This window comes from Filicampus tigris, chromosome 22 (genome assembly GCF_054856515.1).
Source record: "Filicampus tigris isolate MCC_2025a chromosome 22, RoL_Ftig_1.0, whole genome shotgun sequence".
Classification (NCBI taxonomy): domain Eukaryota; kingdom Metazoa; phylum Chordata; class Actinopteri; order Syngnathiformes; family Syngnathidae; genus Filicampus; species Filicampus tigris.
The window spans coordinates 9,899,854-9,923,888 of NC_141238.1; the positions used below are offsets into that span (position 1 = coordinate 9,899,854).

At 43.2% G+C, this 24,035-nt stretch overlaps 3 pseudogenes across 2 annotated transcripts; all 3 read left to right on the top strand.

Annotated features, from left to right (window-relative positions):
• The window catches only part of LOC147126947 (uncharacterized), a 155,860-nt pseudogene that overhangs the window by 69,448 nt on the left and 62,377 nt on the right, over positions 1–24,035 (top strand).
• On the top strand, positions 7,629–22,563 carry LOC147126954 (E3 ubiquitin-protein ligase TRIM35-like; annotated as a pseudogene). The gene is made up of 4 exons (XR_015084681.1): positions 7,629–7,790; positions 11,951–12,133; positions 12,460–13,434; positions 22,018–22,563. The product of XR_015084681.1 is annotated as an E3 ubiquitin-protein ligase TRIM35-like (transcript).
• LOC147126955 (uncharacterized) lies at positions 14,661–17,233 on the top strand (annotated as a pseudogene). The gene is made up of 3 exons (XR_015084691.1): positions 14,661–14,813; positions 15,808–15,909; positions 16,038–17,233. The product of XR_015084691.1 is annotated as an uncharacterized LOC147126955 (transcript).

The window sequence follows — 24,035 nt, forward strand, 5'->3', positions numbered from 1 at the left end:
CAAATCGTCTATACAATGGGAAAATAGGTAGCAAATTTAAATCATAAAATGCAATGTAAGGATTGGAAGTTTGTTGAAAAACAGGATCCTGATAAGATCCAATATTTAGACGCATCGATAGCTGAACACGTTTTTAATGGTTAAGTTAATTACACAAATAGGTAGCAAATTTAAATCATAAAATGCAAATTAACGGATTGGAAGTTTGTTGTGGAAATTTGAAATTTGAATTGTTGTCCCACTGATAAAAATCCAGTTTTTAGAACACCCTAGGTGTTAGCAAGCTGGACCAAATTGTCTATATGTATGTGTGTGTGTGTGTGTGTGTGCGTGTGTGTGCGTGTGTTTGTGAGCCATTAGCATATGGAAGCAAAGCACATCAAGCAAGTTGGGTGTAGATTTGGAAAAAGCTAAAGCTAAACCCACAAGTTAATAAAACTAACAGGCCTTGTCCACAAGAATCCAACACATGAATAATAAAATACATTATTATTCTTACATTCCCCCCTGTTTTTGTATAATATAAAGCTAAACCTACAAAGCTAACAAGCTTAATTATGAAAAATCCAACACATGAATAATAAAATACATTATTATTCTTACAGGGTGTAACGGTACACATGGGTGTATTAATACATTTCGGTATGGCATGTTCGGTTCGGTCCACTTGCGTTGGTTCGGTCCACTTATTAGTGCGAGCTTACGCACGGACGCTGACTGTTGCTGGCGGGAGAGGAGGGTGGCGGCACAAAAGAGAGAGCCAGAAAAGAGCCAGAGCTCGAAGGTCCCCGCATACACTGCGGTCTCCTGTTTGGGAACATTCTGGAAGTGCATGGATAAGTCCGAAGGTTGTGTGCCGACATTGCTACATGAATTGGGCCGCTATGTTGTGGCTAGCATGTCTAACATGCAGGGCATCATCCGACTGTGAATGTTTCTTAGACGAGCAAGCAAGCAGTCTTTTTAGCCCAAAACGCCAAACTTAAATAGCGAGATTTATCATATTGTAGCGTCTTCCAGGAACACGGCGTCAGATGTAGTTTAATTATCACGTTTTTATTAATCCAAGTACAACTGCTCGTGCTCTTCTTTCTCCATCGCTCCACTCGCTGCATTCATGAACCTCGGAAACATCACAACTCAGCAACACACAAATCCGACTATAACACAGATAAACCAATTTGTTACAATATGCTGTTCACCATTCAAAGTTTTCAATGCCTAAAAAGTGTATACAATTTCATAAAGACTTTTAAAAGTTACTGTATTTTTTTCATTATAAAAACTGTTTTAATGCAGTTAGCAATAATTGTAACTGTTATTGTATGTATTTCTTAATCACAAAAAGTGTATGTATACATTTACTGTAATGACAACTTGTCTTTAACTTGAATACTTAGGTGTTTCATAGGCTGTTTCTGCTGAGTGTTTAAAGATTTCAGTGTCTTAATAATTTACAAAACTAAGAGATCTTTATCGTTAGTGTATTTTTTATTCTGGTGTAATTTCTTAGACTATCACACGAATGGTTCGTTTTTATTTATTTTTTCTAAAAAAATGTACCATTTACTTGTCATCTTTTCAAAATACACATATTTAAAAAAAAAAAAATTTTTTGTACCGAAAATATACTGAACCGAAGTTTCCAAAAAACCGAACCGAACCGAAATGTATTTTAGCGTACCGTTACACCCATACTCTCCACAATTGCAAAGTGCCTCATGTCCTGGACAATCCTCTTAAGGATACTTTGTGTGAGTTCAGATGTTTTTTCTAGTGTGCATTCCTCTTTTTTTGCGGGAGGACAGATAAAGAAGAGCCCATACTGAGATATTACAATGATTTTGAAAAGGCAGTAATATTTTGAAAAGGCACACATTCTATATTACTGCAGTCACGGACTATGGTAAGCAGGCCAGGGTTTCCTCTATTTTTTTTTTTTTTTGCGGAGCAGGACATATCCTAAATACGAGGTGCATGCTGTGCTGCGCCCAGAGTCTGCATAGAGACGGTGAGACCGAGAGCTTTCTGGAGCAGCAGAGGAGTAGATATATACACAGGTGTCACATGTTATTGTTTCTGTATACATAAAGCTAATTTATACATGGCTTTACAAAGGCTAGAGACGACCAACTCATTTGACTTTTTGTTGAAATATGTCCATACTTTGGGCTTTCTTGTCTGCCTTTCTATCTGATTCGTAGTAGCACTCTCCTCTTCCCCGCCCGGAACGCAGACAGGATCCAGCGCCTCCGCCATTTCTGCTGCTCTTTCTTTTCTGCGGTGCGTATTTCCGTCATCTATGTTTTTCCGTCATAGGTGACGTCGACTATTTCGACTAGTCGGGACAGCCCTAGTTATAATAAACACAGTACATATGTACAGTGTGTTGAATGTATATATCCGTCTTGTCTTTTATCTTTCCATTACAACAATAATTTACAGAAAAATATGGCATATTTTGGAAAAAGTTCGAATTGCAATTAATTGTGATTAATTACACTTTAAGATGTGATTAACTTGATGAAACTTTTTAACCAGCTCTAATTAAAATAAAAATCATAAGATGCTGTACTTCGCAGCAGTGCATACTGCAGCAGTGAGCAGGCTACAAACACAGCACCCAAATGCCCTGGTACTCATCTCTGGTGACTTCAATCATGCCTCCCCTTCCTCCTCTCTGCCTTCATTCACACAGTATGTCACCTGCCACACCAGAGACAATAAAACACTGGACCTTTTCTATGCCAACACCAAGGAGGCATACACATCACTGCCCCTCCCCCCGCTGGGCAAAGCTGATCACAACCTGGTGGCTCTCCAGTCTGTGTACAAACCTCTGGTCCGCAGGCAGCCAGCTGTGACCCGCACGGTTCAGAGATGGTCTGGAGAGGCCGAGGAGGCCTTAAAGGACTGCTTCAGCACAACTGTGTGGGAAGTATTCAGCGATGCTCATGGGGAAGACATTAGTAGTCTAACGGACACTGTTACAGACTATATAAATTTCTGCATGGAGAACACCATACCCACCAGGACAGTAAGGTGTTTCTCCAACAACAAACCCTGGATCACACCAGACATAAAAGCTCTCCTGAAGGAGAAGAGGAGGGCTTTTGCGTCAGGCAACATAGAGGAGCGGAGGACTGTGCAGCGCCAGCTGAGGAGGAGGATCAGAGAGGGGAAAAGGTCCTACAGGAAGAGGATGGAGGAGCAGCTGCTGCAGAATAACGCCAGGGGAGTCTGGAGGGGCCTGAAGACCATCTCAGGCCACGGACAACCCAAGACCCGGACTGAGGGGGACCTGCAGTGGGCAAATGAGCTGAATCTCTTTTTCAATAGGTTCGATCAGATGCCTGCCTCCACTCAGTCTCTCCTGCTGCAGTCTCCACCTACTCCTCCTGCTGGGCGTGTCACCCCCTCCCCTCTTTTCTCCACAGACTCCAGCTCCCAGCTACACCAGATAGCCACCACTCCTTCCTGTCCAGCCTTGGCCTTCACAACATCTCAGGTGAGGAACCAGCTGAAGAAGATGAAGGCGAGGAAGGCAGCGGGTCCAGATGGCATCAGCCCCCAGCTCCTCAAATCCTGCGCAGACCAGCTGTGTGGAATTGTCCAGCACATGTTCAACCTGAGCCTGAAGCTGGGCAGGGTCCCCCAGCTATGGAAAACATCCTGCCTGGTCCCGGTGCCAAAGACCCCCCACCCGAAGGAGCTCAACAGCTTCAGACCGGTGGCGCTGACGTCTCACCTGATGAAGACCCTGGAGAGACTGGTCCTTGTCCACCTGCGCCCCCTGGTGAGCTCCTCAATGGACCCACTCCAGTTCGCATACCAGCCTGGCATCAGTGTGGATGATGCCATCATCTACCTCCTCCACACTTCACTCTCCCACCTGGAGAAGGCGGGGAGCACTGTGAGGATCATGTTCTTTGATTTCTCCAGTGCTTTCAACACCATCCAGCCCACCCTACTGGGAGACAAGCTGGAGCGGGCGGGGGTGGCGCACCACCTCACCACATGGATCCAGGACTACCTCACAAACCGGCCACAGTATGTGAGAACACAGGACTGTGTGTCTGACGTGCTCCTCTGCAGCACGGGGGCCCCACAGGGAACTGTCTTGGCTCCCTTCCTGTTCACCCTCTACACCTCGGACTTCAACTACAACACCCCTACCTGTCACCTGCAGAAGTTCTCTGACGACTCTGCGATTGTCGGCCTCATCACAGGCGGAGATGATCGGGAGTACAGAGAACTTACTCAGGGTTTTGTGGATTGGTGCCAGCAGAACCGCCTCCTGATCAATGCGGGGAAATCCAAAGAAATGGTGGTGGATTTCGGTAGGCGCCAGCACTCTTCACCTGCACCAGTGAATATCCGGGGAACAGATGTTGAGAGAGTCTCAACTTACAAGTACCTGGGTGTTCATCTGAACAATAAACTGGACTGGTGCGACAACACAGACGCCCTCTATAGGAAGAGTCAGAGCAGACTCTTCCTACTCAGGAGACTGAGGTCTTTTGGGGTTCAGGGGACACTCCTCAGGAACTTTTATGACTCGGTGGTTGCATCGGTCATCTTCCAGGGAGTGGTCACCTGGGCAGGCGGCGTCTCGGCCCGGGACAAGAAGCGGCTGGACAAACTGGTCAAGAGGGCCGGCTCTGTCCTGGGCTGCTCCCTGGACTCTGTGGACTCGGTGGGGGACAGGAGGATGTTGGCCAAGCTGTCATCAATGCTGGGCAACCCGGACCACCCCCTCCAGGGCACCCTAACAGCACTCCACAGCACCTTCAGTGACAGACTGTTACACCCTCGCTGTGCAAAGGAGAGATTCCGCCGTTCCTTCTTGCCTGCTGCTGTCAGACTCTTTAACAAGAACATTGTGTAGTCTCTACAAACTGGCGGTCATTAGTGCAATTGTGCAGTCCTGCACCTGAGCTCGTATCGTGCAATACCCAATATTCCCCACTACTGTAATACCGTGCAATACTCAACATTCCCCACTACTGTTAGTCTAGTTTTATTTTTATCCAATGCTGTTCCTTACATTTCACTACAGCACTGCAGCACTGTCACTTAGAGTATTTTTTCCTCTGTACTATGTACAGGCCGAAATGAGTGTTCCTCATATTTTTTATGTAGATGTAGGTTGGTGTGTATACACATGTGTATATACACATGTTACTGCGTATATCTACATAGGTTTGATTCTAAATGTTTGCAGTCAATGTTATACATTAATGGCCACATTATGCCGCCGCCCCTGTGTGACCTATATCCTTGCTACTGTAACAACGAAAATTTCCCCACTGTGGGATCAATAAAGGCATTCTTATCTTATCTTATCTTATTATTGCTGAGAGGTGGATGGAGAAAGACGAGAGGAGGGTGAAAAAGGCAAAAGATACTGCCGGCGCGCACAGACACGATCGAGACGCTCTGTGCATGCTCAATCGCAAAGAAAGCTGGTCTTTGTAGTACCGAAAGTGCTTGTATGCGCAAGTACGTTGTTTGGTGCGCAACCAACCGCAAATACACAAGCAGAGGTAAACAAGCTCAGATAAGCAGCACAAAAGCAGACTTTTGGAGCGAGGAGGAAACCGACTGCTTCATTCCTGTGGTGAGTGACATGAATATCAAGTGTTTTACTGACAGTTGAACGTAACGAGCGGGAATGACGTCTATTTGAGTCTTGGCGCCGTGTGTCGCCGTACACAGTGGGTTTTTCTAATGCCAGAACAACTCTTTCAGCACAATCACGTAAACGAGTTATTCCTAATGTTTCAGAAATCAGAATTTTGACCTTATCCCAAATACTGAGTGCATGTAAACGTTGTCATGATGGTGCTGGGGACAGAACGGCGGAGGAGGCACGGGCGTCGTAAAGTCGAAACTTCATAGATCGCGTAAGTAAGTCGTAATTCGTTGACTTCCTGTAAAGCAGTTACATTAGAATTCTCCACTCGCTCAATTCTTTGCCAGCTAAGCGGAAGTCAACACACACATTTTTTTTTCAAGAATATGTCTATACGAGCCCACTAGTTGAAACAGGGCATTCTGATAAATATTGCGTTTGTGGAAGTGTTAATGCACTGGTTTTTAGCCATCTCTGGGGGCGGCCATTTTGTCTTCTGTTGACTGAAAATGACATCACAACTGCTCACAACGACCAATCACGGCTCATACTCAGGTCAGCCGTGACTGGTCGTTGAGAGCAGTTGTGATGTCGATGTCGACAGAAGACAAAATGGCCGCCCCAAGAGATGGCTAAAAACGAGTGCATTTTGCTGCTTAAAGCGGAAGTCAACCCAAACATATTTTTTAAGGGAATATGTTCCCAGCAGGCCCACTACTTGAAACACGGCATTCAGATTAATTTGCGTTTGTGGAATATAAACACACAGGCAGAATTTATTATTATTTACTGTTTCAATCGATGATGTAAAAATAATGTGTCAGTGCAAGAGAAGCACCATTTTGATTAAAAAAAAAAAAAATCAAGTGGTTATTACCAGAGCTGGGAACTTGACCCTTTTTTGTCGGTCCGGCCGCGACCCTCCACCCTTGTCCTGGGTACCTTTCCGGCCGCGACCCCCCGGCCATATTCATAAACATCGTCGGCCCCCGCCACATTCCGCCTCTCGACAAATAAAAAAATAAATTAAAAAAGTATCCGTGGGAGAGATGCTAACGGGAGATAAGAATGACACTCCTCAATGTCAATGTGAGTTTTTAATGACAGAGATGAGGAATAGATCAATAAGATATGAAAAACAATATAAATGTACCGAGATTGACAATAGTAACAGGATACTTCTTGCATCCAACAGTTGTGGTCTAGCTAACAGCAGGGCAACATGTTCATTCAAAACGTAATAAAAATAATACACATATATTGCAGGAATAAAGATGGCACAGGAATAACATAAGAATGTCAAATAAGAATTAGTTCAATACTTACAATAATTAAATGAACGGCATCCCAACATGCTGTGGACATGCTTCAAATGCGCCAGCAGTACCTACCCAACTGTTATAGGTTGTGTTGTAGTACCACCGTGTGGAGTTTGAGTGTCATTGCACTTTGTCATATGGATGTTCTCCCAGTTGTGAACCAAGCCAGTCAGACGACACGCCCACACGAGTTGCTGCATTAAACCGACAACACGGAAGTTATTCTTGTCTCCATGTGTTGTTAATCGCACCATACTTCCAACCTCAACTGCGTGTGTGTACTTGCATTGCGAGCCCCGGTGTTGGATTTGTCGTATTTTATAATTATTTGGGTCCAACAGATGGCCAGAAGTCGTAGTGAACAAGTTACTTATTTTCCACACTTCCCCTCCTTCACACTTTCAAAATAAAAGCAAACCAGCAAACCACTATACACAGAGCAGGTTTGCTATGGCGTATTTCCGGAAGTAGGGCTGTGCGCAGCTTAATATACTCCGGGACACAAGCGTGTTTGTATTTCCTTATTGCCACATCACGTAACCAGTGACTCCCGCCTGCAACTGGGGCATACCATGACAAGAGGGGGAGAGGGGGTGTCGAGGTGTGGTCAATACCACAATCCGTATGACAGCAGTTGTTGCTCCCGCCGAAGTCTCGCAAGCACGTCACACGCATGAGGGCCGATTAGTGGGCCGGACTAAAATCCACTTCCGGCCATGCTTAGTCGAGCCATTTTTAAAAATTTGTCACCCTACTCTCCCCCAACCCAAAAACAGGCATCCGGCCGGGCCGGAGGGTCCGACCGGTCCGGCCCAGGGACGGACTGCCCAGCTCTGGTAATTACCATCCTCTATTCCGTTACAAAGACGTCTATATTGTAATTGTCTACAAACCATATCATACCACGTTCGACTGGTTCCTCTGGTCGTACGCGTCGTCTATACATCACTGGCGTTACTTAACAGAGCTCCGGGCGATAGACGCCGTCCGCCATTAGCCTACCTCCGGCTCGAGAAAATTCCACGACATCCTCCACGGTCTCGCGCCACCCTCACGTGTATATTCTGATGCATTAAATTGGCTAAGAGACGGAGAAATGGATTAAAAAAAGACACAGACGCTCTCCCGGCTTTAAAGGTAGAAAGACGCAAAAGCGCTCCCGGCTCTAGTGGTAGAAACGCGTTTATGCGCACCCGTCCTCCATCCATCCATTATCTGTACCGCTTCTCCTCACAAGGGTCGCGGGGCGTGCTGGAGCCTATCCCAGCTGTCTTTGGGCAGTAGGCGGGGGACACCCTGAATTGGTTGCCAGCCAATCGCAGGGCACACAGAGACAAACATCCGCACTCACAATCACACCTAGGGGCAATTTTAGAGTATCCAATCAGCTTACCATGCATGTTTTTGGAATGTGGGAGGAAACCGGAGTACCCGGAGAAAACCCACGCAGGCACGGGGAGAACATGCAAACTCCACACAGGGAGGCCGGAGCCGGGATCGAACCCACGACCTCTGAACTGTGAGGCGGACGTGCTAACCAGTCGACCACCGTGCCGCCCGACAGAAAGTCGTTATTTACAAATCAAATGAGAGTAAGAAGTGTACAAACCTGCTCCGTGTAGCACAAAACGAGGCTGCTTGCAGACTTCGCCCAGCAGTTGAGGATGTTGCTCGTTCTCTTCTTTTATTCCACATAGTTCCTCCTCGTATTTTGTTGTCGTCATTGCACACATTCTCACACAACAATCCCCAACTAATTCGTACTTTATTTCTGCTTGACGATGTGTGGTGTGCTTCTCTTTGTTAGCGGCTAGCGAGCTAAACGCCGAGAAGCATCAACGGTGGCCGAAAGGAGTTCATCCTGACACAAAAGACTTAATTAATCGATGATGTCGTCGTCCTTTAAAGTAGTGATGGGCGTCGTGTGTGGAGGCTGTGGTCCGTTCGAACTCACATTGTGCCCAGTAAGACCAGGCGCAATTTGCTGTAGCTTGCTGTAGTGATCGCGGAAGCCTTTACGTCACTTCCGCTTATGTCGTGACCATTGCCTCATGGATGCCTCAATCGAGGCACTGTCAACACAATGTGCTTAAAATGACTCGTTTTGATTTATATTGACTTTCATGACAAGATGGTAACAATATTACAAAATATCAGATATAAAAGAAAACCACAATGGTCATTAAACGATTTAAATTTCTTATTAAACCTAATTTAGAATGCTCAATAATCAACCTTTGAACAATTTAGGCCGCTAAGTGACATTTATTTACGCTTCCGTCGGGATTCAAAACGGGTCAGCCAAAAGAAAACACTCCTCTCCCGAGACACTTGTGTATCGCGATGGGTAGATGAGGTGTGCCCACTATCCGCGGTTGGGCTGGTCGTGTGGATTTGGTGGAGTTTATTCCAATTTCAAACATTTAGGCGAGTCGTATTTTTTGGTCGCTCCCTGCACATCGAGCACAAAGGAGTAAGGGTAAACTTACATTTACTTTCAAGCACTTTCTACTCTTTTTCTTATCTGAGCAAGTCAGCTTTCACGACTGCATTTTACTTTCGTTTTCTTGCTCGGCGGCTTTACGTAGCACTTTAACAAATGTTTTTTTGTTTTTGTTTTTTTTAACGTTTTCAAACATTGAACAACACAATACAACATACAAAAATGGCAACAATTAAACATGTTTTCAATATTAATCAACATAATTGCCAAGGGAGCAGTAGTTAGATAATATATATATATATATATATATATATATATATATATATATATATATATATATATATATATATATATATATATATCGATGATGTATAAAAAGGGCATAAAGTAATAAAGACAATCAACTCAACACAAGAGGAAATTCCTTCAAGATGTTATGTATTATTTGTGTCTTTGGTCTTATAATTAACTTTAATGACTTAATGTAAATACCAAATTCGTTTATGAAATTTTGAAAAACAGGGTTTGATTTTTGATATTTTTTCTTGTGGATAAAGAATTTTGCTATACATAAAATTATATTTGTAGAGTTTTCCTCATTCTTGTTTGCAAGAGTAAGACCAAATGTGATATGATTTCTTGATAATGACGTTGGAAATGATGGGATTCTAGGAGTGATCCAAAGGTGTACATCCTTCCAGAATTATTGTGTTATTGGACAAGCGAAAAACATATGGTCAGTGGTTTCAATGTCATTGTTACAGAAAGAGCACATATTGTCTTCAATATCAAAACGTGATCTTAGTAATTCTATCGATGGGTAAATATTATTCATAATTTTAAAATGTATTTCCTTACTTTTCAGGGGTATTGGACGATTCAAATAGTTAGTTCTTAACTTGTTTACTCTAGCCTCATCAAGTTCCTTATGAATACCGTTTTTGTTTTGTTTTTCAGGAAATTTATTTTTTGTAAGACACTGCCTTATGAAATTATTATTGTCGTATTTCCCGGACTATAAGTCGCTCCGGAGTACAAGTCGCACCAGCCATAAAATGCATAATAAAGAGGAAAAAAAACATATATAAGGCGCACTGGAGTATAAGTCGCATTTTGGCAGGAAATTGTGCGCTTAGTACACATCATTTCCACCGAGCTACGATGTTACATGTAGCATACAAGAAAGTTACGGTAAGATAACTTTAAACTCACCAAAACGGTTGTAGATCGATTAAATAAGTCTTTTATTTATCCCCGACCATGTAGAATGTTTCCAAGTCTCCAAAAGTATTTATGTATTCGGTCGTAATTATGTCTTCGTCTCCTTTGTGCTGAGTGTGCTCCTCCTTACATGTGTGGCTGCATGATGGCAATCACACACACACACACAGCCATAGGCACGGCAACTGCCTGCTTGTGGTTTATTCTTGTTCAACCATCGCCTGTAAGTAACTTAGACAATTGTGTGTAATGAGCATGCAACATTTATATAGGAGCTGAATTGTCGCTGGTTGTACTGTGTTGTTGAATGAACATACTAATCGCTATCGCTAATGCTAATTCCGGTTGCTAATCGTTAGCATGTCTGCCTGTTTGTGGTTCATTCTTGTTCTATCGTCGTCTGAAACTAACTTAGACAATTGTGTGTAATGACATTTATTTACGAGCTGAATTATAGAAGGTGAATTATAAAAGAAACACACATACAATCTACAATGTAGGGCTGAACGATTGACTGAACATACTAATAAGTATCGCTAATGCTAATTATCGCTAATCGTTAGCATAGGCTCATTTTGTTCATGAGTTTCAAGTTTCTTTTGTTTCGACAATGACAATAATCTTCCTATTTTTTTGTGAAGAGAAAGCGCTCTTACCGTGCTGACAGTTTCGGCTGTCACTTGCAGCCTTCCTCGGAGCCTGTCACTGCTTCCACATGAGTGTCTAAAAACAGCTGACCGGGTCGGGGGAATCTTCAAAATAAGGCTCCCCGACCCGAGCAAGGCTGCGCTCCAACCCCCCGCAAAAGCGCTATATAAATAAAATTGTATTGTATTATTTTGCTCTGGACACGTCACGTGGAAGCAGTGACAGGCTCCGAGGAAGGCTGCAAGTGTCTTCTCTTTGCAATCCTTAATTTCGGCCGAGTTGAATTCAACCGCTTTGGCAATATTGGCAATCGTTACCGTGTTCAGTCTCAAGTCTTGGCCAAAGTTATCCATCATCAATGTCAACTTGTCAAGTTTCGCTAAGAAGGCGGTTCCTTGTTCAGTGTCTGCTTCTCCTTTCTGCTTCTTTAATGGTGTTACCTCTTTGGAGGGCGAGGACAATATATTCTTCTGTCCTTAGGCATTTGTTTCCATGTTTTCTGTGCCGCAGTAATCATGCATTGAAAGCACTCTTCGCCTGTCTTTGTTCTTTGTTGTGACGGTGGGCGTTAGTTTTAAACAAAAACGGGTGACAGCTTTTTGTTCCAGAAGGTTCAGAATCACTAAAGTAGTATTCGATACAAATGACCGTGAGTTTTACGGAGTATTATTTTCCATCTTTTAGGGAACACCGCTCAGAGGTGCTCACAACACGTCTGCTCCCTCCGCCACCATCTTGGCCTCCTGTAACAAATGTACTGGGTCCTTTCGTTAGGTGTCGCCAACAAGTGTCATCGGCTGGCGCCTATATGTAGGTTGCCGCCCTGACTTCCCGCCAGTTGGTGGTCAGACTTCGAAGGAGAAGGACGTAAGTTTTGCAGTCTCACTGTTTTTGCTGGTTATCAATCTTTGTGACGCGGATGAATCTGCTTCATCATGTAGCCTATGATTTAGCAGACCTGCTACCGGGCTGTTTTTTTCGTGTGCGTGAATAAACGAAGGGCTTTTTTTTATATTCCAGCATTGGCGGGAATGTGTACTTTTTTGCCTTGTCTTTTCCTCTTCACTAACACAAAATGTTACAGCACGTTGGGGGAGAGTTTGGTGCAGTGTTTTTGTTTTTGATTCTTTGGTTTTACTCCGTGTGAGTTGTTGGATTGAAAGTGATAATTAAAAACTTTTGTCTGATCCCAGATAACGGCGTGCTTTTTGCTGCGGGCAATTCTGAAAACAAAAGCAAGAAGCACTTCGGCTGCGCCTATCCTGAGAGTGAAGGTCAGAAAGTGAGAAAGTTACTTCGCAAGGACCATGGCAAGCCGCGTTGAGGAAGATCTCCATTGTCCGACCTGTTTGGACATCTTTAAAGATCCTGTCAGACTGCTGTGTAGTCACACCTTCTGCCGTGCGTGTATGCAGCAGTGGTGGAAGGAGAAAGGAGCTTGAACGTGTCCAGTCTGTAGAAAAATGTGCTGATGAATGGATTCACCTTCAAACTTGGTCCTGAGGAATGTGTGTGATGCCTCTTCGCAAACCTCAGCGGAGGTGGGGGAGACTTGCAGCTTGCACAGTGCGAAACTGAAACTCTTCTGTGTGGACCACCAGGAGCTTGTGTGCCTCAAATGCACAAACGCAGACATCCACACTGGCCACAAGTTCCATCCACTCTATAAAGCTGTGAAAGGTTACAAAAAGAAACTCCAGGAAGGCCTGCAGGGTGCAAAGAAAAGACTGAAAGATTTTAATGATGTAAGAGACAACCGCAATGAACAAGCGGAGTACATTTAGGTCCAGAGGGAGCAGGTGGAAAGCAAGATTAAGAAGCATTTCGAGGAGCTTCATCGCTTCCTGCATGTTGAGGAGGAGGAGGCCAGGTTGTCTGCCGTGAGTAAGGAAGAGCAGAGGAAGAGCCGGAGGATGAAGAAAATGATTGAGGCTCTGAGCAGAGACATGGCCGCTCTCTCAGACGCCATCAGAAGCACAGAGGAGCAGCTGACCTCTGACCCCGTTTCCTTCATGAATAACTTCAAGACCGCAATGACCAAAATCCACAATCTGGCCGACAAACCTGAGCCGCTGCCAGGAGATCTGATGGACAAAGCCAAGCCCAACCATGTGGGCAACCTCAGGTTCAATGTGTGGGAACAAATGAAGGAGATGTTCTCCTACACTGTAAAAAGCCTGACTGGGCCAAATTAATATTTACAAAATTAAAATCTAGTAACCTATACATAAAAAAACAATGTGTAGTTTGGTATAATATTTTGTTAGTGTAATCAAATGAAACTCATTAATCAATTTATTTTACTCATTTTTCTTTGAATAAAATAAGATGAAAATTAATGAGTATAATTCAATTATATTTTATTAGGAATGTCAGCAAAGTGGTAAAATTAATAAATGCTGCTTAATGGCATCTCCTAGGTTTTAATCGTTGTACACTTCCGGTCGGTGCCCGCCTCCAGGGCCATTTTTTGAGTGTGCTACGAAAAAGTCCGCCATTGCTGCAGCCGACTGCAATTTCCTCAACAGGTGAGAGGTTTCACTAACACCAAACACACACACACACACACACACACCCTCACACACACACACACACACACACACATACACACACCGACATTTAACTTTGTTAATCCAGCAGTTGAACATTGTTTTGTTACTGCGAGTTACATAAGTTTTATTATAGAAAGTGTAATTTCGACGTTGTGATTCGGAGTCAGCCGAGTTTACCCGCCTCAACTACCTTAACTAGTTTGCTAACAGTCGTACCAGTGAGCTAACACTGTTCTGAGAGGCGAGTACAAATAAAGTTTAGAGTTTTCGACTACGTATAATTGTGTTCGAGTATCAACCCGTCGTAAGGGGCATATTCACAAGCTTTATTCCTTTTCCGTACAGTAATAGCAGGGAAGTTTTAGGGATAACACAGCAACGTTGTACTGACAGTATTTAAAAAAAAAAAAGAGTAACACCTATAACAACACCCCAAAAACGTCATATACTACAATTACGATGAGCAAAATAAAACAGAGGATTATTATATATTGTGTGGTTTTCGCGCTCTTTTTCCAATATCATGATTCTAAATTACATTAAAAAAATATCTTTTGTTTCAGCGTTTGTTTTTTGAGCTGTCTGATAGTTCACCCTGTAGTTGCAACTTGAATTTGAATTGAAAGCATAAATTACAGATGTTTTTAATTTAGTTTGTAGTTATTTGTTGGGAACATTCTTTAGATTGTATTTATATAGTTATACCATATGTACAAGTTAATATAGTATGTTTTTTTTCGTTATTTGTAGGTTTTGCCAATGGGATGGCAGTGTAAGATCTGCAAGTCATTGTCTACTACAAAAGGGAATCTACTCAAGCATTACAGTTTACATAATTTGTCTTTAAGATTCAGGATGAGTTCAAGAGAATCACAACGGTGCTCCTGAAATCAAAGTTCATGTCCAAGATGGATGAATACTGTCCAAGGCTTCTCAACCTCTTCCATTCAAAGGGCGGGGCCATGGGATTGAAGTTGCAGATGATCCTACTAAAGGTAGTTTAAGCTTGGCTGTATTATTTAATTGAATTGATGGCTGGCTTGTCAGTAAAAATGTATAAATAAACAGTATCACATTAAAAGTCACGTTTCAAAGTTTGGGAAAAAAGTAGCGTATTATCTGCTCGGCACCTCTCACCTTGGGCAACTCCAGAGTAGAAGAGTATCCAACCTCTCTCGAAAGGACTGGTACCAGAGCCCAAGCCCAATATTGATTTAAATACTATGGAATATCTTGGTTTTAGTTTTTATAATGTTCCACAATGGACGAACAATAAAACAATTGTGGGCATCAGTATAGTGCTTCTTTACCAGCGTAGATACACTGCTTGTGCTGCAAATTCGTGTGACATAGTAAGCTCTCGACGCCGATTGGCTCTTACTGACGCGAGGTCGCTGACGAAGATCTGACGGTCCTAAAATATTTGTGATGAGCTGTCGTTTAGCTGATGGAACAGGGGTTGAAATAACGATGACTGACTGACGGTCCTAAAAGAGCGGTGACGAGCTGTAATTTACAGATAATGTAATCGTTGTTAAAATAACAATGACCGTGTAACGTACTGACATAACAGTTTTGGTTCGGCTTGACATAATGACGGACTGACAATGATGGACAGGTGGGTAGCCCGGCCGCTGGCGAATGATGACTGGCGGACCGGCAAAATTTACTGATGCGCCAACCTCTGCTAATAATGTATTCTAAGCGTGAATATACAACTTACAGGTATTGTAACTTAATAGGCATATCAGAAGATTGACATGGATACAGTTGAGTTAGAAAAACGTTCTGTGAGCCATTGATATTGGCCAGCCTTAGTATCGACTGCCTTGCAAGTATGGAGCACTTGAAAATAAGTCTGGTAACAGCAAGATACCGAAACCCGGTATCGGTATTTGCCCATTCCTAGTTCCTATAAATTTAAGTAAGCCTCTTTGTTTAAAGACCTGTATCTTTATCTTGAGTAGGCTGATGTTTATGTTATTCCAGGCTCCAAGCAACCCGTCGATCAATGACACCAGAGAGAATGTCTTCCGGTGTCTGATGTTATACCTTGGAGAATCGGTTGATGAGCTCCTTAAAGAGTATGATGTAAATTGGAATGCATCTCTCTCTCTCTCTCTCTCTCTCTCTTTCCCTCTCTCTCCCACACTCACACACACTCACATCCAACTTCTTTCAGTAACTATAGTCTAAAATACCAAATATTTGTTTTGTAGGATGCAGATGACAGCAATATGGAGCTGGACCTTGCTCTGCAACGGCTGAAATTTTTCAGCACAACAAAGAATATGTCGGAAGGTAAAAAGAAAATAGGGATCATTGTTAATGGGACAAAGGCCTTGACTGGTCTCGATAACTTCTCAAGGGCTTGTGCCATGCTGATTGGCTTGGCTTGGCTTGGCTTATGCACTTAATCTTTCCTATCCAAAGGAGCTCAAATACACATTTGAAGCCTTCCAAAAACTTTTTCTTGAACTGGACAATTCAAAGCTTTCCCCAAAAGTGAACAGCCTCAAGAACAAACTAGTGGCTTAAAGTGGAGGTGGTTTAAAAATGTTCTTTATAATAATATGTCCTATGCGGCCCCACTAGTCTAAACATGGTATTCTGATTAATATTGCATCTGTGGAATCGCAAATCAACTAGCAAAATCTGGTGTGTAAAAACGGGTGGATTTTGCTGCTGGATTCATATTCCACAAACATAATAATATTAAACAAAATACTGTGTTTAGACTAGTTAGAATAGAATAGCATATAACATTAAGATTTTCTCTGCGTTGACTTCCCCTCCAAGGGTCCTCACACTAGCACTCAATTTTGTTCTTAAGTCAAATGTTTGATTTGTTGGAAATGTTCATACTCATTTGAAGGGTGTGATGTACAAAATATGTGAATGCTGAGGCTGAACTGGATGAGCTGAACAGTTGAAATGAAGTTGAAAAAAGAATTTCGAATGGTTTGAGTCAGGGGAAAAATGTGGAACTCTGGTTGTAAATATTTATAACGGTGTTAATTTAGGGCTTTTATTTTTTAGCAATGTTAAATTTTGGCAAATGAAATGAGTTGAACAGTGTGTATTTTGAATGGTTTAAATCAGTCAATAAATGCAGAAATTGGAGGTAAATTAATTACTATATTAATACATATATAGGAATATTCAATGTAATATAATATATAGTTAATATATATGTATACATACATACAGTACATGTATATGTGTATATGTATAATTGTGTATATTTATGTAGATATATGTATGTATTAATGTGTATACATAAATGTATGTATACATGTGTATATTTTTATATTTATTTATATATTTCGCACGGTTAACACGGTTGCCTGTATTTCACCGATTAAAAATTATATACATGTATTCTAAACCAAAAATTATTTTGAAAAATGTTGAAAATGTGTTTAACAAGGTTGCACAATTAAATGTTTCTTTACTGTTTTAATATGTGTGTGTCACTTATTGCTACAAGAAGACATGACATTAAGTAAATTTGACTCGAAAAAATTACAACAACAAAGTGACAATCATTAAATAGATTTAAAGTCATGTGGTACCAAATATAACTTAATGCAACCTATTTTAGTTATTGAATCCAAATCATTATTTTTCACACATATAGAAAGATAGCCTCAATTTTGCCCATAAAATGAGTACATCTAAACCAATCTCATCCAGATATTTAGTAAGTGGAACTCACGTTCATTGAGATGGATATAAATCAATTTAACGTAATTAATAAATCTGAATCAATATATTTCATATATTTAGTTAATACAAATCAATTTCCATAAGATAATTGGTATGTATAAATTAACTTCAACCAATTAACTAGTAAATCTAAATCAATATCATCCAGATATTTAGTTAATACAAATCAATTTCCTTAAGATAATTGGTATGCATAAATTAACTTCAACCAATTAACTAGTAAATCTAAATCAATATCATCCAGATATTTAGTAAATATAAATCAATATCTTTTACACAATTAGTATGTATAAATTAATTTCACCCAATTAATTAGTACATCTAAATCAATATCATCCAGATATTTTGTAAATATAAATCGATTTCTCCAAGACAATTAGTATGTATAAATTAATTTAACCTAATTAATTAGTAAATCTAAATCAATATCTCCCAGATATTTCGTAAAAAGAAATCAATTTCTTCAAGATAATTAGCATGTATAAACTAATTTCACCCAATTAATTAGTAAATCTAAATCATTATCATCCAGATATTTAGGAAATATAACTTGATTTCATTAGGATAATTAGTATGTATAAATTAATTCCACCTATTTAATTGGTGAATCAAAATCTAAATGACTCATAAATTTAGTATATCTGAATTACTTTTTTTCAGATGCGTAGTCAATTTTAATCAGTTTTCAAGGTGAAATTGATATAGATTCACTCTACCTATGCAATATTATTAGTCAATCCAAAATATTTAAACCAGTGATTTCATCATTTTGTATTTAATAGTTTTGTTTGAATATACTTAATTAAGTCTAATGACTTCCGGCGCCGCGCGAGTGGCAGCCCGCTACAGTAGCTCCGGCTCATCGGTGAGCCTTTTCGTGTGTTTTTGTTCTTTAATATTACTCTACCTCATACCTTTTTCGTATAATTGATAGTCGTAACTTGCGTAGCAATGGACACCCAAACTGCGGTATTCTTGCTGCTGCTGATTGCTATTTTTTGCGCGATCGTGTCCGGCGACTTGGCTCGGAGCCGAGCCCCCATTGTTTACAGCCGGAATCAGCTGTTAGCACTCCGTGCTAACCATGCGCCGGCTCCCGGGGCGAGACCCGATATCCCCCGTGAGCTGAGGAGGAAGAGACGGGGATCTCGTGCGGGGGTTAAACGCCGGGAAAGGAGGAGACGATACCATCCCGTCCTCCCGTCTGTTATCATGGGGAATGTTAGATCGCTCCCCAACAAGATGGACGAGCTAGCGGCGCTTACCCGGCACGAGAGGGACTTCCGGGAGGCTAGCCTGATGCTATTCACGGAGTCGTGGCTAACAACGCTAACGCCGAACGCGGTCGTAGAATTGGACGGCTTCCAAATCATACGCGCGGACAGGACGCTGGAGAGTGGAAAGAGGAAAGGAGGAGGGCTGGCTGTGTTTGTGAACGATAGATGGTGTAATCCTGGGCACATCACGATTAAGGAGCAGCTTTGCAGCAGGGATATTGAGCTGCTAGCTGTTGGCATGAGGCCATTCTACATCCCGCGAGAGTTTAGTCACGTGATCGCGGTGACCGTCTACGTCCCACCAGCTGCCAGCTGCGACACAGCCTGTGATGTCTTGACTGCAGCAGTGAGCAGGCTACAAACACAGCACCCAAATGCCCTGGTACTCATCTCTGGTGACTTCAATCATGCCTCCCCTTCCTCCTCTCTGCCTTCATTCACACAGTATGTCACCTGCCACACCAGAGACAATAAAACACTGGACCTTTTCTATGCCAACACCAAGGAGGCATACACATCACTGCCCCTCCCCCCGCTGGGCAAAGCTGATCACAACCTGGTGGCTCTCCAGTCTGTGTACAAACCTCTGGTCCGCAGGCAGCCAGCTGTGACCCGCACGGTTCAGAGATGGTCTGGAGAGGCCGAGGAGGCCTTAAAGGACTGCTTCAGCACAACTGTGTGGGAAGTATTCAGCGATGCTCATGGGGAAGACATTAGTAGTCTAACGGACACTGTTACAGACTATATAAATTTCTGCATGGAGAACACCATACCCACCAGGACAGTAAGGTGTTTCTCCAACAACAAACCCTGGATCACACCAGACATAAAAGCTCTCCTGAAGGAGAAGAGGAGGGCTTTTGCGTCAGGCAACATAGAGGAGCGGAGGACTGTGCAGCGCCAGCTGAGGAGGAGGATCAGAGAGGGGAAAAGGTCCTACAGGAAGAGGATGGAGGAGCAGCTGCTGCAGAATAACGCCAGGGGAGTCTGGAGGGGCCTGAAGACCATCTCAGGCCACGGACAACCCAAGACCCGGACTGAGGGGGACCTGCAGTGGGCAAATGAGCTGAATCTCTTTTTCAATAGGTTCGATCAGATGCCTGCCTCCACTCAGTCTCTCCTGTTGCAGTCTCCACCTACTCCTCCTGCTGGGCGTGTCACCCCCTCCCCTCTTTTCTCCACATACTCCAGCTCCCAGCTACACCAGATAGCCACCACTCCTTCCTGTCCAGCCTTGGCCTTCACAACATCTCAGGTGAGGAACCAGCTGAAGAAGATGAAGGCGAGGAAGGCAGCGGGTCCAGATGGCATCAGCCCCCAGCTCCTCAAATCCTGCGCAGACCAGCTGTGTGGAATTGTCCAGCACATGTTCAACCTGAGCCTGAAGCTGGGCAGGGTCCCCCAGCTATGGAAAACATCCTGCCTGGTTCCGGTGCCAAAGACCCCCCACCCGAAGGAGCTCAACAGCTTCAGACCAGTGGCGCTGACGTCTCACCTGATGAAGACCCTGGAGAGACTGGTCCTTGTCCACCTGCGCCCCCTGGTGAGCTCCTCAATGGACCCACTCCAGTTCGCATACCAGCCTGGCATCAGTGTGGATGATGCCATCATCTACCTCCTCCACACTTCACTCTCCCACCTGGAGAAGGCGGGGAGCACTGTGAGGATCATGTTCTTTGATTTCTCCAGTGCTTTCAACACCATCCAGCCCACCCTACTGGGAGACAAGCTGGAGCGGGCGGGGGTGGCGCACCACCTCACCACATGGATCCAGGACTACCTCACAAACCGGCCACAGTATGTGAGAACACAGGACTGTGTGTCTGACGTGCTCCTCTGCAGCACGGGGGCCCCACAGGGAACTGTCTTGGCTCCCTTCCTGTTCACCCTCTACACCTCGGACTTCAACTACAACACCCCTACCTGTCACCTGCAGAAGTTCTCTGACGACTCTGCGATTGTCGGCCTCATCACAGGCGGAGATGATCGGGAGTACAGAGAACTTACTCAGGGTTTTGTGGATTGGTGCCAGCAGAACCGCCTCCTGATCAATGCGGGGAAATCCAAAGAAATGGTGGTGGATTTCGGTAGGCGCCAGCACTCTTCACCTGCACCAGTGAATATCCGGGGAACAGATGTTGAGAGAGTCTCAACTTACAAGTACCTGGGTGTTCATCTGAACAATAAACTGGACTGGTGCGACAACACAGACGCCCTCTATAGGAAGAGTCAGAGCAGACTCTTCCTACTCAGGAGACTGAGGTCTTTTGGGGTTCAGGGGACACTCCTCAGGAACTTTTATGACTCGGTGGTTGCATCGGTCATCTTCCAGGGAGTGGTCACCTGGGCAGGCGGCGTCTCGGCCCGGGACAAGAAGCGGCTGGACAAACTGGTCAAGAGGGCCGGCTCTGTCCTGGGCTGCTCCCTGGACTCTGTGGACTCGGTGGGGGACAGGAGGATGTTGGCCAAGCTGTCATCAATGCTGGGCAACCCGGACCACCCCCTCCAGGGCACCCTAACAGCACTCCATAGCACCTTCAGTGACAGACTGTTACACCCTCGCTGTGCAAAGGAGAGATTCCGCCGTTCCTTCTTGCCTGCTGCTGTCAGACTCTTTAACAAGAACATTGTGTAGTCTCTACAAACTGGCGGTCATTAGTGCAATTGTGCAGTCCTGCACCTGAGCTCGTATCGTGCAATACCCAATATTCCCCACTACTGTAATACCGTGCAATACTCAACATTCCCCACTACTGTTAGTCTAGTTTTATTTTTATCCAATGCTGTTCCTTACATTTCACTACAGCACTGCAGCACTGTCACTTAGAGTATTTTTTCCTCTGTACTATGTACAGGCCGAAATGAGTGTTCCTCATATTTTTTATGTAGATGTAGGTTGGTGTGTATACACATGTGTATATACACATGTTACTGCGTATATCTACATAGGTTTGATTCTAAATGTTTGCCGTCAATGTTATACATTAATGGCCACATTATGCCGCCGCCCCTGTGTGACCTATATCTTTGCTACTGTAACAACGAAAATTTCCCCACTGTGGGATCAATAAAGGCATTCTTATCTTATCTTCTTATCTTAAATCAATCGTTTTTAATAAAAGTTGAGGATTGTAAAATCTATTCAATTATATCAATTGTCACTTTGTTGCCTCAATTGTAGATGATGGTCAAGCTTTTTACAGTTTACAGTCCCATCATTCTGGACCCAAACACAACTGGACCAGAACTCAGTTTGTATGAAGATCTGACCAGTGTGAGATTTAAAACAGGACAACAGCATCCAAAGAATCCAGAGAGGTTCAAGTGCACTGTGCTCGTTTCTGCTTTGACCTCGGGAACACACACGTGGGATGTGGAGGTGGGAGACAACACACGCTGGTCACTGGGGGTGATTTGTGGGGACCCTTGTCTGCCAGCTGACATGAAGGCATGCAGCATTGCATTTGTTAACGGTACCTACAGATAGTTTGATGACCTATCTGGATGCTGGAATCCGCCAGTGAAGCCGCAGAGGATCCGAGTTCAAGTGGACACGAACGAAAGATCAATTTCATTCTCTGACTCTCTTACAAACACTCAATTGGCCAAAACCAAACCTTCTCATTTGCCACATTTGTCTGACCACATGAAAATATTTCCTTACTTTTGGACAAGGGATAAAATTTCGCTGCAAATGATTCCACTCCCCTCTCATGTTACGACTCAAAGTCTGCAATGATGTTGGAGATGTTTCGCTCCCACATTTGATATATGATCTTTTGTTTTGCATGCGGGCAATTTGACATGGATTAATCTGTTCAAGAAACTCAACATAAAACCAAACAATTCTGAACAAAGTTGCCTGATTAAGAATATGTCAAAAAGAAATCAATCTGAGCAAAATGTTGTGTCGTGCTTTGCCAAATTTTAATAAATAAAAAAAATAAAATGTTCCATGAAGTATTTATTTATTTCAATACTTATTTACTTCAGTATTTGTCTTTTTCTTCCAATATTTAATTCTTTTAATCTTCATGTAATTAAGTTTGCTTGCTTGAATATTTATTACAGTATTTATACATGTCAATATTTATTAACCTACTTATTTATGTAGAATTATATCAATATTTAAATACTTCACTTTTGAGTGACTTTGTGAGCGGCTGAGCAATATCCATTGTAAAGCGTCTTTGAGTGTCCACTAAAGCTCTATATAAAGCTGATGCATTATTACATTTTAATTTTTTATTTCAATATTTATTCCCTTCTTTGGATATTCACTAACATATTCTTTCATTTAAACGTGTATGCATTTATTCTAATTCATTCTTTAAATTTAAGTCTTTTTTAAATTTGAATATTTCAGCATTTAGGACTATTCAATTAATTTAATTAACTCAATATGGGGTTGTAATGCACAGCAGACCTGCAGGTCAAAAGGCATTCATTCATTCATTCATTCATTATCCATACCGCTTGTCCTCACAAGGGTCGCGGGCGTGCTGGAGCCTATCCCAGCTGTCTTTGGGCAGTAGGCGGGGGACACCCTGAATTGGTTGCCGGCCAATCGCAGGGCACACAGAGACAAACATCCGCACTCACAATCACACCTAGGGGCAATTTAGACAGTCCAATCAACTTACCATGCATGTTTTTGGAATGTGGGAGGAAACCGGAGTACCCGGAGGAAACCCACGCAGGCACGGGGAGAACATGCAAACTCCACACAGGGAGGCCGGAGCCGGGATCGAACCCACGACCTCTGAACTGTGAGGCGGACGTGTTAACCAGTCGACCACCGTGCCGCCCAGGTCAAAAGGCAATAAATAAAAATAAAGGGGCAAACATCTTGAACGCATTTTCCCCTAACAACTTCGTCTGGGCGGCTAGCGAGCTAACCTAAGCTTGGCGAACTTGGCCGAGAAGTATCAAGGTGCGCCGAGATGAGTTTATCCGGATACAAAGACTTAAAGTGGAAGTCAACCCAAACATTTTTTTTCCAAGAATATGTTTTATGCAGGGCGGCACGGTGGCCGACTGGTTAGCACGTCCGCCTCACAGTTCAGAGGTCGTGGGTTCGGCGTGCTGGAGCCAATCCCAGCCGTCTTCGGGCAGTAGGTGGGGGACACCCAGAATTGGTTGCCAGCCAATCGCAGGGCACACAGAGACAAACATCCGCACTCACAATCACACCTAGGGGCAATTTAGACA